The sequence below is a fragment of the Gadus morhua genome, chromosome 6 (genome assembly GCF_902167405.1).
Source record: "Gadus morhua chromosome 6, gadMor3.0, whole genome shotgun sequence".
Taxonomy (NCBI): domain Eukaryota; kingdom Metazoa; phylum Chordata; class Actinopteri; order Gadiformes; family Gadidae; genus Gadus; species Gadus morhua.
Genome location: NC_044053.1, coordinates 1,003,999 through 1,020,561, shown reverse-complemented (window position 1 = coordinate 1,020,561; position 16,563 = coordinate 1,003,999).

The window sequence follows — 16,563 nt, the reverse complement described above, 5'->3', positions numbered from 1 at the left end:
GTGATACAGTGTGGAGGGTGATACAGTGTGGAGGGTGATACGTGTGGAGGGTGATACGTGTGGAGGGTGATACGTGTGGAGGGTGATACAGTGTGGAGGGTGATACGTGTGGAGTGTGATACGGTGTGGAGGGTGATACGGTGTGGAGGGAGATACGTGTGGAGATTGATACAGTGTGGAGGGTGATACGTGTGGAGGCTGATACGTGTGGAGGGTGATATGGAGTGGAGGCTGATACGTGTGGAGGGTAATATGGTGTGGAGATGATACGTGTGGTGTTGGAGGGTTTCAGCTGAGGTTCTCCTCTCTGGATTACGATCGCCGGCCTCCAGGAAGCTCCCAGCAGATATCAGCTCATTGTCACAGGTTTAGTACCGCCCCTTAATCACACCCAGCACAGGAAACTCATTACTCTCTGTCACCACCACCAGCACCCCAGTAAAGAATCCAGATCTCTATCAGGATCTCAATGTTCCCGCTCTCCCCCGCTCCCCCTCTCCCCCTCTCCCCCTCTCCCCCTCTCCCGCTGGCAGCAGAGATTTCTCCCCCCTCTCAGATGTGCTGCACACACTCCCTCGTAAAGATCCTTTGATTGACTGATGCGTACCTTGGGGTTTATCCATTCTGTGTGTACTGCCGTTTGCGTCGTAGCAGTAATCGCTGTGTATTTTATATACAGTACATATGTAAACATATCTCTAGATGCCTCATCTCATCGGTCTGCTAACCCCTCCCACAGTCTGTAAGTCCCTCCCACCAGTATGCTAGCCCCTCCCACCAGCTCGTCAACAAGACTCATGGGTGCGGGGCGAGCCCACTCTTGTGAGGTGTCACCAGGCGGGCCCTACAGCTGAAAGGTCGTAGACGTTCACCTTGAAACAAACATTAGCCTGACTGGCAGCTGCTCGACAGCCTTTTAATGCAGAGCCTTATCCTCTTGTTCTCCTGCCGGCTGTTTTTCTCTTAATGTGTGTTTTTCCTAAAATGTTTCTCTATTGGTCGTGGTGAGTGTTGATCATGCAGATTCCTACACGGGGGCAGTGTAACATATACACCAAATAACCACAAACTAACCAAAGACCAAACAAACAAACGATTTGTTCATCCAACATACACACAGCAAGAAAGAGTAGCGGAACACAGCCAAACCCGTTTGTTGATGCGCCTGCAGTATTTGTGCTCATGGATCGATGGCGTGTGAGCGATCGGATCCAGGCGCGCTGCAAGGGACGGCAGCGAGCAGCGGCCGCTGCCATCGATGCCGAGCTCTTAGCCTCTTTAACCGGGACCATAAACAGCAGCATTATGATGTCAGCTACGGGCGGATAACAGAGGGGACGCTGGGAGGTCAGCCTGACACTTACTGTCCAATCGGCTCCTCAGGTCTCCTCTGCTGCAAGGCTCCTCCCACAAACGGAGGAGAAACTCCCGCTGCCTCCTTCATGCCCCGGGAGTCCTCCCGCTGCTCCCTTCATGCCCCGGGAGTCCTCCCGCTGCCCCCTTCATGCCCCGGGAGTCCTTCCGCTGCCCCCTTCATGTCCCGGGACTCCTCCTTCCCCGCCTATTGCACCAGGCTGATCGGGGAACATCAACTTCTGAGATAAGACAAACCCCTCAAACAGCACCACCAGGTCTCCTGGAGGAGGTGGCTGTTCTCTCGACCGGGCGTCGGCCGTCGAAGAGGCCAAACACATCATAGCCAGCGAGCGAACATCATAGGCAACGTCCCCAGGAGCGAAGAAGAAAGGGAATACAGTTCCACCGTTCCGGAGCGAACATGTTCACCGAAGCAGGTATAGAGGAGATACCAGAGGAGCTGTCCTGTATTATCAACCCCTAAAAGGACCTTGTAGTAAGGTGATAAGTAATAAGGTATCTCCACGTAGAGAAAGGTGAGGAGGTTGGCCTCATTCGTTGCAGTGCTGCAGTGTTCCTTCCACCTCATATCTGTCCCTCTGCAGGAGGTGCTCAGCCAAGCTGAACTTCTGACGCTAAACTGAATGAAATAAGCTCAACCCAGCCCATCAGCCAACGAGGGACACTCTCGTCCAAATGGTCATAGTTGCAGATGAACACGCTAAATAGACGCTTTTGACAGAATACAGAGGACTAATCAATAGCGACGATTAGTAGAAACAAAAGCTGGTCACCGAAAGGAATCCATCAATATGACTGATACAGAGTTTAAGGATTAGAGAAGGACGATGGACGACATGACTCCATGGATTAGGGTTGTGTAAAGTCCTTTTAATGACAGTGATTCATCATAATTCCTCACGACAGTTTTGGCCAGGCGCGTGTAGCTCAGGCAAACGCTAACACTGGATCCAAGACAACAGAGAGAGAACACAAGATCAGGCAGTGGTCCTCCTCCTCCTCCTCCTCCACCTCCTCCTCCTCCTCCTCCTCCTCCACCTCCTCCACCTCCTCCTCCTCCTCCACCTCCTCCACCTCCTCCTCCTCCTCCTCCACCTCCTCCACCTCTCCCACTTCTCCTCCTCCTCCACCTCCTCCTCCTCCTCCTCCGCCTCCTCCTCCTCCTCCTCTCCTCCTCCTCCTCCTCCTCTTCCTCCACCTCTCCCACTCCTCCTCCACCTCCTCCTCTTCCTCCACCTCTCCCACACCTCCTCCTCTCCCCCTCCACCTCCTCCTCCTCCTCCTCCTCCACCTCTCCCACTCCTCCTCCTCCTCCTCCTCCACCTCCTCCTCCAACTCTCACACTCCACCTCCTCCATCGCTCCTCCTCCTCCCTCCTCCTCCTCCTCCTCCTCCCTCCTCCTCCTCCTCTTCCTCCTCCTCCTCCTCCTCCTCCTCCTCCTCCCTCCTCCTCCTCCACCTCCTCCTCCATCCCTCCCAATCCTCCTCCTCCTCCACGGCTCCCACTCCTCCTCCTCCTCCACCTCCTCACCGCTCTTCCTCCTCCTCCTCCTCCTCCTCCTCCTCCTCCTCCTCCCTCCTCCACCTCCACCTCCTCCTCCATCTCTCCCAATCCTCCTCCTCCTCCACGGCTCCCACTCCTCCTCCTCCTCCACCTCCTCACCGCTCTTCCTCCTCCTCCTTCTCCCCTCTCCTCCGTGAGTCCGGTGTTACTCACACTTACAGGGAGTGGAGGATGTTCTTTCCAGGGTCGGAGGGGGAGGGAGAAAGGGAGACAGAGAGAGGGGGAGACAGAGAGAGTTGGAGAGGGAAGGAGGGAGGAATGAGCAGGATGTCTGAAGGCCACAGGTTCAACACAAGAAACACATTTTATTTTAGGATGTTAAAATAACAAGTCATGCTGTATGTTTGGAAATGGGAATCTAAGTTGCAATTAATGAATTGATCATTTATTGGAATTATTTTTATTGATGTATTATATATAAGGTTCACTGGCTGATATGTCAATATGACATGTCACAGTAATTGACTAGCTAATTAGCAATAGCTGGAAACAAAATAGCCGTAAAATATTAACTTAAGTCATATGTCAAATATTGGATGATAGCAAAAATAGACTTTGCTTACACATTCGGAAACCGACCTGAACCAACATGAGCTTGGAGTATTTGTTCTGCTGAGTTTGATGTTGTAAGCTATGAGAGTTGAGTTTATTCTCCTCGACTGAACACAAGAGAGAACAGAGTCAGGAAATCCATAACAAGGCTGCTGGAAAAATATGTTGTATATCACAAAGAGAGAGAGAGAGAGACAGAGAGAGAGAGAGAGAGAGAGAGAGAGAGAGAGAGAGAGAGAGAGAGAGAGAGAGAGAGAGAGAGAGAGAGAGAGAGAGAGAGAGAGAGGGAGAGAGAGAGGGAGAGAGAGACAGAGAGAGAGAGAGAGAGAGAGAGAGAGAGAGAGAGAGAGAGAGAGCATGATGGGAAAGAGAGATGGAGAGAGAGAGAAAGAGAGAGAGAGAGAGGGAGAGAGAGGGAGAGAGAGGGAGAGAGAGAGAGAGAGAGAGAGAGAGAGAGAGAGAGAGAGAGAGAGAGAACGTGCTGGGATGGAGGGAGCAGAGAGAGAGAATGGGGGTTGGGGAGAAGAGCAATGAAGTGGAGACAGTTGGGGAGAGAAAGACAGGGAGGGCTGAGAGAGACAGGGGGTAGAGACAGTGAGCGTTGGATGGATAGGGAGATAGAGTGAGGAGAGAGACAGGGGGTAGAGACAGTGAGCGTTGGATGGATAGGGAGATAGAGTGAGGAGAGAGACAGGGGGTAGAGACAGTGAGCGTTGGATGGAGAGGGAGATAGAGTGAGGAGAGAGACAGGGGGTAGAGACAGTGAGCGTTGGATGGAGAGGGAGATAGAGTGAGGAGAGAGAGAATGGGGGAGAGAGAGAGAATTTGGGCGAGACAGAGAGAGGGAGGGAAAATGTCTTCAGAGCCTCTAAGGTCTGAGAGAGGAGAGAAGGTTTGAGGTGTCACCCAGCAAATGTCACACCAGAAGATGAGTTTAGATAGAGGTGGGGGAGAGAGGGAGGGGGAGAGAGAGAGATAGGAGAGAGGGGAGGAGTGAGGGAGATAGGCAGAGGGGCAGAGAGGCCAGTGTTGCCATCCTGAACCCTAAAAGGCAGTGGTTGTGGCCCAGCCGCTGAGCAGTGCCCCCCAGTGGTGGCCACAAAGGCAGGCAAAGGCAGCCAAGGGGTGTGGTGGGAGGTACTTCCCTAAAAAGCTGTGTCATAGAGACCCCGCCCCACTCGGGTGTCTCAGCTTACCATTCACAGGGGCGCTGAGTTAGCCCTGCAATCAAAGGGCCTTTTTAACTCCACCAGAACAGGCCAAAGACAGACTGGCTGGAGGAGCGTGTGGAGACCAGAGACACCTTAGGCCAGTCTCGTGGTAAAAGGCCTGTGGCCAACCCTCTTGATCAAACCAAACCGCATTCATGAAGTTACGTTCAAGTGGACCAAAGAGCTGTTTTGTCGGTCTGTGAATTGTGTCGTGCTGAAACCCGAGAGAAGGCCTGCAGCTGAAGAGGAACCCCAAAGACTCCAAGAGGAAACCCAAGCCGAGCTAGGGCGAAGAGGTCAGTGGCAGGGACCACAGACCCCACTAACCTTGGCCTCTCTCTCTGGCCCCACCCCAGGAAGTGCCAGAAAGGGCACCCTGACGACAGCCGCCAACCCGGTGAAGATTTGAGTTGCCTTTTGCCCCCTCCCTTTTCCCCCTGCACCTTTTGATAAATAAATGACATAAGTTGATTTCACTGCCTGTCTCTATTCTAATTGGTGATCCCACTGTTGTACCTCAGAGACCAGAAGCCCACATATGGTGGAGGATGCGGGCAATCTGAGTCCTCGCTATCAGTGGGTGAACCGATCGGAATAAAAAAAATAGGAATAATTTTGAGCATGGAAGAAACCATCAGAGCGATCTTGAAAACCCAAACCACGTTCTTAAGTCAGCTGTAGCTGAGTTGTGCAGGGTAAGCGGAAGACAAGAGCGACGACCATGAGATGTGCTGACCAAGCAGACGCCGGATGATGACATAGAGACGTATATTGTCTTGTTTGAAAGGACTGCAGCAAGGGAGAACTGGCAAAGAGCAGAATGGGCGAACAACCTTATGCCCTTCTTGACTGGGGAAGCTCAGAAAGCCTGTCGGGACCTTTCCGTTGCAGATGCCGTGAACTACGATATGCTCAAGGTTGCCATCCTTGCTCAGTATGGACTTAGCCTTCCTGCTCGGGCCCAGCGTGTGCATGACTGGAGCTATGAACCTGTGGTTCCAGTCCGGGCCCAGGTACCATCACTGGACCGTTATACCAGGAGCAGGCTGGAAGAAGCTGCAGGGCCACCAATAGTGGACCGAGTTGTGATTGACCGGTGCCTCCGGGGACTGCCAAACGACGCCAAGAGGCATGTCGCCCAGCAGGGGGCTCCGAGTGTGGACACATTAATAGCCTTACTGGAGAACCACTGGGTGATGGGTAGCATAATGCGGTCAGAAAGTGTCACGCATACTAACTCTAAAGCCACCAGAGGGAGAGAGACCAGTGGCAAAGCTGTGAGCACGCCAACAGCCCGGACACCGACTGGCTGGACCAGACAGACAGAGAGGCGAGTACCAATGCCTCCTCCTCGCCCACGTTGATATTCCTGTGGCCAGGAGGGACACCTAGCCAGAGAGTCCGGACCGGGATGAAACAATGCCTACGGCCGCATCTACGGGTGGTAAGGGCTTCTTCAGTCAGTCCCTAACGACCTGTTGGGCCCATCAGAGGGCCCTGGCCCCAAAGTGTCCTGTGAAGATAGGTGGGAGAGACACAGAAGCACTCCTAGACTCCGGAAGCATGGTTTCTCTCGTCAGACTGCAGTTTGCTAGTGACACCTGGGGAGAAGAGATCTCCGTTTCCTACATCCACGGAGACACCCGGAAGTATCCCACCTCGGAGGTCCGGGTTATCACTCCCCATGGACCGTTCACTCTGCGAGTCGGGGTTGTAGAGCAACGGCAGTTGCTCTTCGGCCGAGACAGCCCGCTCTTCTCCCACTACTGGCCGGAGAAATTGAGGAACCTGAAAAGGCGAATCCGAAGACGCCCGGTTGAGACGAAAGCCTCCGACACCCACCAGGCTTGCGCCGCCGTGTCACCCGATGGCAGCCCTGCGGAAACCAGTGATGACGAGGTGGATAGGCCCTTCCATAGGCAAAGTACAGCAACGGATCCTGGACGTGCAGCTGAGGAGCAGGAGCCCCTGGAAGAGATACAGTCATATGAGATATTCTCAGAGTTTCCCCTGGTCGAGGCGGATGAAACTCTTAGGCCTGGACGATTCGGCTCAGCCCAGCTGCAGGATCCCAACCTGACCCAAGCCTGGAGGGATGTCCGAGTGATCGAGGGCAAAAACCAGGATGGGGTGAGTCAAGTGTCTTTTCCCCATTTCATGGTTAAAAATAAGCTGCTGTACTGAGTAACACAAAAAACTCTGAAATCTGTGAAAAGTTGCTTGTTCCCAGAGAATATGCCTCAAAAGTGTTGTACCTAGCACACTCCCACTTACTAGGGGCGCATTTAGGGAGAGAAAAGACCTATGGCCGTGTTTTCAGCCGCTTCTACTGGCCGGGGGTCAAGAGAGCCGTGGAGGAATACTGTCGACACTGTTGAGAGTGTCAAATCAACTCCCCTAAGGTAGCGTACCGAAATCCATTTATACCCCTTCCCATTATCATCCCCCTTTAGTAGGATTGGCATAGACATTGTCGGACCCCTCCCGAAGTCTAGCAACGGCCACCGCTATATCTTAGTCATACTGGATTACGCCACACGGTATCCAGAGGTATCCAATTCCCCTACGCTCAGCAACAGGAAGGGCGGTCGCACGGGTAATGTTCCTGCTCTTCAGTAGAGTGGGTTTGCCTGAGGAAATCCTGACAGACCAGGGCTCCTGCTTTATGTCTGGGGTGATGAAAAGACTGTGCCAAAGTCTGAAGGTGTGGCAAATTAAAACCTCCGTCTACCACCCTCAGACAGATGGACTCGTAGAAAGGTTCAATCAAACCCTAAAGCACACGCTGCGCAAAGTTGTAGAGGTGGATGGTAAGAATTGGGACCAGCTGCTACTCATGTCCTTTTCTCCATGCGTGAAGTTCCCCAGGGTTCCACTGGATTTTCCCCATTCGAACTGTTGTACGGACGGAGACCCCGGGGCATGCTGGATGTGGCCAAGGAAGCCTGGGAGCAGCAGCCATCCCCCCAGCGCAGTGACATGGAGCACGTGGAGCAGATGCACCACCGAATGACCCAGGTGTGGCCCTTGGTTCGTGATCACATGCAGCAAGCCCAGGCACAACAGGCACGTGATCCCACAACAGTGGGATCACCAATTAGAATAGAGACAGGCAGAAGCGGGGTTTGCGGTGAAATCAACTTATGTCACTTATTTAAAAAACACAACCTATACACCCCTATATCTAGATACAGTAGACCTATACAACCCTATATCTAGATACATTAGACCTATACACCCCTATATCTAGATACACTAGCCCTCTACACCCCTATATCTAGATACAGTAGACCTATATCTAGATACACTGTAGACCTATATCTAGATACACTAGACCTATACACACCTATATATAGTCATATATGTAGACACATGCATATGTCATCTATGCATACATATATATGTGTATATATATAGTCATATTTATGGAAATAAATGTAACTGTATACACACACATCTATATATATTATATACACGTGTATATACACATATACATTGATAAGGCTCATATTTAGATGGATAAATTGAGCTTCCAATCCCAAATAAGTGGATTTTTGGGAATGGATTGGAACCCAACTTGAACTTCCCCTGAATACCAACTGATTAATACTAAATAGGGAGAGAGAGGGAGAGAGAGACAGAGAGAAAAAGAGAGAGAGACTAATGTGGTTCTAGCGGAGTTGGTTGACGTCTCTCTCTCTCTCTCTGTCTCTCTCTGTCTCTCCCTCCCTCCCTCCCTCCCTCCCTCTCAGCAGCTGTTGTCTCTTATTGATGACCTCATTAGTATGCTGCCTGGGGGTCGACGGGAGACTTTGAAGGACTTCCCACAACGGCACCAACCGCCATCGCAACCTGCTCCTCATTTACCGCCTGCTCCTCCTCAACCTGCTCCTCATTTACCGCCTGCTCCTCCTCAACCTGCTCCTCACTAACCTGCTCCTCACTAACCTGCTCCTCACTAACCTGCTCCTCAACCTGCTCCTCAACCTGCTCCTCACTAACCTGCTCCTCCTCAACCTGCTCCTCACTAACCTGCTCCTCAACCTGCTCCTCACTAACCTGCTCCTCACTAACCTGCTCCTCAACCTGCTCCTCACTAACCTTCTCCCCATAACCTGCTCCTCACTAACCTGCTCCTCAACCTGCTCCTCACTAACCTGCTCTTCAACCTGCTCCTCACTAACCTGCTTCTCACTAACCTGCTCCTCAACCTGCTCCTCAACCTGCTCCTCACTAACCTGCTCCTCACTAACCTGCTCCTCACTAACCTGCTCCTCACTAACCTGCTCCTCACTAACCTGCTCCTCAACCTGCTCCTCACTAACCTTCTCCCCATAACCTGCTCCTCACTAACCTGCTCCTCAACCTGCTCCTCACTAACCTGCTCTTCAACCTGCTCCTCACTAACCTGCTTCTCACTAACCTGCTCCTCAACCTGCTCCTCAACCTGCTCCTCACTAACCTGCTCCTCACTAACCTGCTCCTCACTAACCTGCTCCTCACTAACCTGCTCCTCAACCTGCTCCTCACTAACCTGCTCCTCAACCTGCTCCTCACTAACCTGCTCCTCACTTACCTGCTCCTCAACTTGCTCCTCACTAACCTGCTCCTCACTAACCTGCTCCTCAACCTGCTCCTCACTAACCTGCTCCTCACTAACCTGCTCCTCAACCTGCTCCTCACTAACCTGCTCCTCAACCTGCTCCTCAACCTGCTGCTGTCACTTACACTACAGAACTGGTGTGTGTGTGTGTGTGTGTTTTTGTATGTGTGTGCTTGTGTGTGAGTGTTTGTATGTGTGTGTGTGTGTTAGACTGTTTGTAGGTGTGCCTCACATTCACCCGTTCATACAGTCTCCTGATCTCTCTCAGCAGCGGCGTGTCACCCTGCCCAGGCAGCCCGTCGTGGCAGTCAGGTTTGAGTGCCTTGCTCAAGGACAGCTTGTCCTGTTGTTCTCTGAGCGCTCTGCATCTCCTGCAGCACGCGACACAAGGCAAAATTAGAGGCTTGACTGACAGCCCTGTGCTGTTCTTCACCAGTCCAAAAGTCTAGCAGCTAGATTCACCAGTTAGCTCCAGCAGATAGCGCCACCAGCTAGCGTCTGCAGATAGCGCCACCAGCTAGCGTCAGCAGATAGCGCCACCAGCTAGCGTCAGCAGATAGCGCCACCAGCTAGCGTCAGCAGATAGTGCCACCAGCTAGCGTCAGCAGATAGCTCCGGCAACCAGTGCAAGCAGCTAGCGCCAACAGCTAGTTCAAGCAGTTAGCTCCACCAGCAAGCTCAAGCAGATCGCTCCACCGGTTAGCTCTAACGATTAGCTCTAGTGGTGAGCTCCAGAAGGCTTAGCCGTGGTTCGCAGCCGCGGAGAAGAAGCGATGCTAATGATGTGATCATGCAATTTGATTACATTTAAACGTTAACACGAAGTCAAGCATTTAAAAATGTACGTAAAGCAAACCTCGTGGATCATTAACGACAACAAGGGACACAATAGCAGTCGTGAATCAATATTTTACCACCTATTAAAACGCACGGCTGTTAAACCAGACCAGCGGAACGGCGAGCCGTCGACGAGATAATACCACTTCAGACCGGATGGCCTCTGAGCGTGTTTACGGCCGCGTTAAGACTCTTTATAATCCCGCATTAAGTTAACGGCTATGTTTACAAGTTCATCTTCAAGAAAGTCAGAGCTCCTGTGAAGGAGGAGGGGTCTCTCTCCAGCGGCAGAGTCCCCGAAAAGAGCCCCTTGAAGCGCTGGAGAGGGGCTGAGTGGGTGCTCAGTGTGAACGGGGTGTGCTTTTAACAAATGCTGATCTTGAAGGTCCAACATCAACACAAACGTGGATCGAATTTAAAGTCTGGAGCCGTGTGTCACCATGCAGATGAACTATTCATCTCTATGTGTGGATCTGGCTGAATATATAAGTGAATCTATGGCGTTGATAGGCAGTATAACCTGCTACCGGTCCGCCTCCAGCAGCCTCCATACGAGCCAATGAAACAGAGGAACCATATGCTGTAGGGGGGGGGGGGGGTGGGGGCGTCTGGCCGTGCTCCAGCCTCCTCCATGTGTGTTCACACGACACGCAGTCTGTTTAGCAAAGCCTCGATCTGCCACTGCCAACGCCGATTCCTCCGCATTCCCAACAGCTGTTTCCTGTTTCTCTTTAAACAAAGGCTCAGTACAGAAGCCCCGGCAGCCTCCACTGGCAGCGTACGGCCTGCCAACAGCCTCGGCTGCTTGGCTGAGGACGGTCGCTATTTAAATATGTATAATGTATGAATGAGGCACAGCCCGCCATCGCTGCACAACAACGCTACACAGCTACACAACGCTACATCACTACACAACGCTACATCACTACACAACGCTACATCACTACACAACGCTACATCACTACACAACGCTACACTGCCACACAACGCTACATCACTACACAACGCTACATCACTACACAACGCTACATCACTACACAACGCTACATCACTACACAACGCTACACTGCCACACAACGCTACATCACTACACAACGCTACATCACTACACAACGCTACACTGCCACACAACGCTACATCACTACACAACGCTACACAGCTACACAACGCTACATCACTACACAACGCTACATAGCTGCACAATGCCACATAACAAATCATAGCTAAATGCTAGAGCAACACAACGCTAACCAGCTCCACCGTGAGGACACACCCAGAGGTAAGGGGAGATTCACAGCAGCTCCACCGTGGGGACACACCCAGAGGGAGGGGGAGATTCACAGCAGCTCCACCGTGAGGACACACCCAGAGGTAAGGGGAGATTCACAGCAGCTCCACCGTGAGGACACACCCAGAGGTAAGGGGAGATTCACAGCAGCTCCACCGTGAGGACACACCCAGAGGTAAGGGGAGATTCACAGCAGCTCCACCGTGGGGACACACCCAGAGGTAAGGGGAGATTCACAGCAGCTACACCGTGAGGACACACCCAGAGGGAGGGGGAGATTCACAGCAGCTCCACCGTGAGGACACACCCAGAGGTGAGGGGAGATTCACAGCAGCTCCACCGTGAGGACACACCCAGAGGGAGGGGGAGATTCACAGCAGCTCCACCGTGAGGACACACCCAGAGGTAAGGGGAGATTCACAGCAGCTCCACCGTGAGGACACACCCAGAGGTAAGGGGAGATTCACAGCAGCTCCACCGTGAGGACAAACCCAGAGGTAAGGGGAGATTCACAGCAGCTCCACCGTGAGGACACACCCAGAGGGAAGGGGAGATTCACAGCAGCTCCACCGTGAGGACACGCCCAGAGGTAAGGGGAGATTCACAGCAGCTCCACCGTGAGGACACACCCAGAGGTAAGGGGAGATTCACAGCAGCAGAGGGGAGAACCTCAGGCTCCTCTCTCTGCAAGCAGAACGGACAAACAGAGGATTAGGGAGGAGTGAGGAGGAGGGGGAGACAGAGGGAGGAGGGGGGAGGGGGAGACAGAGGGAGGAGCGAGAGAGGGGGAGCCAGAGCGAGAAGGGAGACAGGGGAAGACAAAGCGAGGTGGGAGAGAGGGGGAAACAGAGGGAGGAGGGAGAGAGGGGGAGACAGAGGGAGGAGGGAGAGAGGGGGAGACAGAGGGAGACAGAGGGAGAGGGAGACAGAGGGAGGAGGGAGAGAGAAAGGGGAAGGATGGGAGATGGGACAGAAGGAGAGACATATGAAGTTAGGGAGAGACTTAACCCTCATAGGGTGTTCGTTTTTTTGTTACACAGGAGGTGCTGCTGGGTCTGGTGGACCCATTGCATTTTAGGCCTTTTTGAATCAACATAATCTAACTTTTTTTTTTAAATACTCACTAAATGGTTACTTCAACCCAATTTCAAGTAATATAAACATCACATATGTTAAATTTGTTCCCTTTACCTTTGTTAAATCACATTTATGAATAGAGGTGCCACTCGTTTTTGTTTATTTTCGTATTAGCATGTAATAAAATAAGGAAATGCATCATAAAACAGGCATAACTGGGAAATTATCAACATCATTAGAAATTGAAACATACTCAATAACATCTGTCTGAACAACACATTAAAGCCTTTGAACACAGCCATTATACGTATATCAGTCTATACCACACATGAGGGGCAGAGTCTCACTGTGTGTGTATTGCATATGTATTTTTTGCACTGGTTGCATGTATATTGTGTTTTATATTATTATGTGTTATGTATATTGTGTATTTGTCTTTTACGTTTCGGAGCTGGCTGATGCTGATCCTCCTCTTCAAACTCAGTGTCAGACTCTGAATTTTCATAAATGTTATCCTCACTTTCTGAAACTGTTTCCTCTGCATCACCATCAAAACCCTCTGTCTCTTCAAATATCAACTGTAAGGCAGTCTGAACAGAGAATAGCTTTGCCATCTTGATCAGTTGTGGTATGGAACCACGCTGACAGAGATTTTTTATAGTGTCAGATCCCCAAGCTTGGTTCCCGCAAGACAGAGGGTGAAATGTGTGGGAATATGGGTGTAGATAGTGTTGGGTGCTCCAATGTTGCAACCTTGTGCGGGAACAGTGGGTGCACACTGTGGGTGCTCACACCAAGGGCCCATTCACCTGCTTTACTCTCCACACACACACACACACACACACACACACACACACACACACACACACACACACACACACACACACACACACACACACACACACACACACACACACACACCCACACACACACACACACACACACACACGAGAGGAGAAAGGGAAAATGAGGGTGCACAGAACCTATGATTTCCACACTTAAACTAGCTCGGCCCCGTTCACACGAAGCCGAAACGGGCGAAACCGTTACGGTTTCGATCTATCCGGTTTCGAAGTATCTCCGTAAAGACGAAGCCAAGCAAAACCGGGTAGATCTGTAGAAACGCTGTAGTACACATTCCAGGCCCATAAGGGGCGCCTCTTCTGGTACAGAAATCCAGAAGAAATGAAATAAGAAGAAGAGGCGAGCATGCGCATAAAGGCTGCCCTTATGCGCATGCTCGCATGTGATTTCTGAGACTCCGCGGGCTTAAGAGCCATTGGCTAGGAGGTCGAGGGGTGGGGCGATGACGTCATGGTTTGCGGTTTCAGTCGGTTTCAGGCGTACACACGAATCCAAAACGAAACCGGGTAGATTTGAAACCACCTCCGAGGGTGGTTTCAGAAGTTTGCGGTTTCGGTCAGCGGATTCGCCGGCTTCGTGTGTACGGAAGGCCGAACCGTACAAGACCTTTGCGGTTTCGCCATGAAATCGGCTTCGTGTGAACGGGGCCTAGCTCCGGGTCCACTGGACCCGAACACCCTGTGTGTAATATAAATGTGATGGGGGGGTATACAGGGGGGGGGTCCTTGAAAATGTTTTCTGATTTAGGTTCCTCACAGAAAATGAGCCAAAGCCAATGAATCTTAGTTCAAAAAAATAATTATTTGTATCACTTTTATAAAGCTAAAAACTGAAAACGGGTCCCACAGACCCGAACACCTTATGAGGGTTAAGGTAAGGGAGAGAGAGTGTGTGAAAGGGACACCTAAAGGCTGGGAAGAGAGAGGTTGAGGCAGAAACAGAACATTTTAAATAGTCCTAAATGCAACCTGTGGCATTGATTCTAATAACAGGTGAATCCCTTAAAATGTTCCTGTGAGGTTTAGCAGGGAGCTGAGCTCTTAGGCTGGGTCTAACTTTACTTCAGTACCTGTGCCTGGATTATATTCCCCATGCTTATCACAATCCATGAATCCTGTCACCTATTCATCTTCTCTATCTCTCCCAAGCTCTCTCTCACCTCTCTGGGTATTCTCCTGGTGTATTCTATGTATTCTCTTGGTGTATTCTATGTATTCTCCCGGTGTAGTCTATGTATTCTCCTGGTGTATTCTATGTATTCTGCTGGTGTATTCTGGGTATTCCCCATGTATTCTCAGGGTATTCTCCTGGTGTATTCTGGGTATTCTTCTCCACATTCATTTTTCTCATTTTACCTGGCCTCTTCATATTCTCACACCATCGTCCTTCTTTTGCTTCACTGCACAATGCCCCCCCCCCCCCCTCTCCCCCCTCCTGGTCCCCTCACATCTCTTTTAATTTGGCCTGCCTCCTCTCTCTCCGTCCCCCCCTCCCCCCACCCCTCTCTCTCCACATTTTTAAGCAGAAACACACGCCAATTGACGCTGGAATTATAGTTTGTATTTTTTTATTTCAAACTTCATATAACCCATACAGCAAACTGTACAATTGAATTATTCACAGTGTGTCAAAAGGAAATAATTCAATAGCTTCTTCATAGTATTTTGCATGTCCTGGTGTTTCAACTTGAACGTAGGGTCCTCTATGTTTTCTTACGACATATAGTTACTAGGAAATCAAAATCTTTTGGATTTTTTACAAAACCTTACAAAAACTATATTCATAGAAAGTGTGGGCGTTTTCACAGCGAGAACCTGGATAGAATGCTTCCATCTCGGGTCTCTGACCTTTTGGTCGTCTCTGAACCACCAGCTGTGAACAAAAACTAAACACACGTTCAAAAGGCCTGAAACTCATCCACAGCAGACGGAGCAGAACACAGCGTCTCACTCCGTACCCCTTCAGCGTCAGATGACTTCGTTCACATTCGTTTAGGACAGGAACAAACAAAACAAACCATTTCCAAACCCAGGATTAGAGCGATTGACTCAGCCCAACCCAGACCCTGTCTTCATCTCAAATCATTTCAAAAACCACATTTTCTTAAGTTACGTTGCACACATTACAGAGGTGAACACAGGGGGCCAAGGGCCCGGGCAGCCCGGGGCCCAAAAGGTCCACAGGGGGGTAAAAAAATGTACTATAGAGGAACAACAAACCAGCTAAAGATCTACTGGCTCCCAGGGACATGGCTACCAAACAAAGCCTACGCTAAAGGGACCGGGAACCACGGACTAGTTCACTCTTAGAAAGATATTAGGCGTGATAAAAGAGATTTACATATACTTTCCCTTGTTAATGGTCATAGTCCATTAGAATATAATATAATCTATTGTATTTCCAATAAATTAACACAGAATAGGACTGAGACAGTGGAGGAAGAAATCTTTTGAAAGTAATATAATTGATGCCACGACTTTCAAACAAACTGAATGCATTTAAAAATTTAGCAAAATACATTTTGTTCTGCTTATTTGTATCTATATACTCTACTCTGCAGAAGGGAATTAACATTTATACAGTAACCAATTTACACTGGACCAGGTGATCAGTTTTCACACACATTGGGTTTACCTTGAATAATAGGCAGCTGATATTATTATTAACACACAACCTCTCGACTTAAAAGGCAGGACTTAGTCTTGACTTAAAGAACAGGACTAACTTAAGTCAGGAAACAGCAGATTTGACTTATAAGGCATGACAGTGTCATCCTCAGCAGACATTGTTTTCTTGACTTAAACAGCATGACAAAGTGGTTCGAACTTAAAAGGCATGACAAAGTTTCGACTTAAAAATCTTGACTTATTAGTATTGACTTAAAATTAAGAATGAAGACATTTTTACTTAAAATACATGACATCGTAGTCTTGCCTTAAGAAGTAGGACTTCAGTCGTTTTCTTGACTTCAAAGGCAGAAAATATTCTTGACTTAAAAAGTAAGACGAAGTGGTCTTCAATTTTAAGTCAGGACATATTCTTGACATAAAGGTATGACTAAGTGGTCATAACTTATAAGTCAGGACATATTCCTGACATAAAGGTATGACTAAGTGGTCGTAACTTATAAGTCAGGACATATTCTTGACATAAAGGTATGACTAAGTGGATGTAACTTATAAGATCTGAC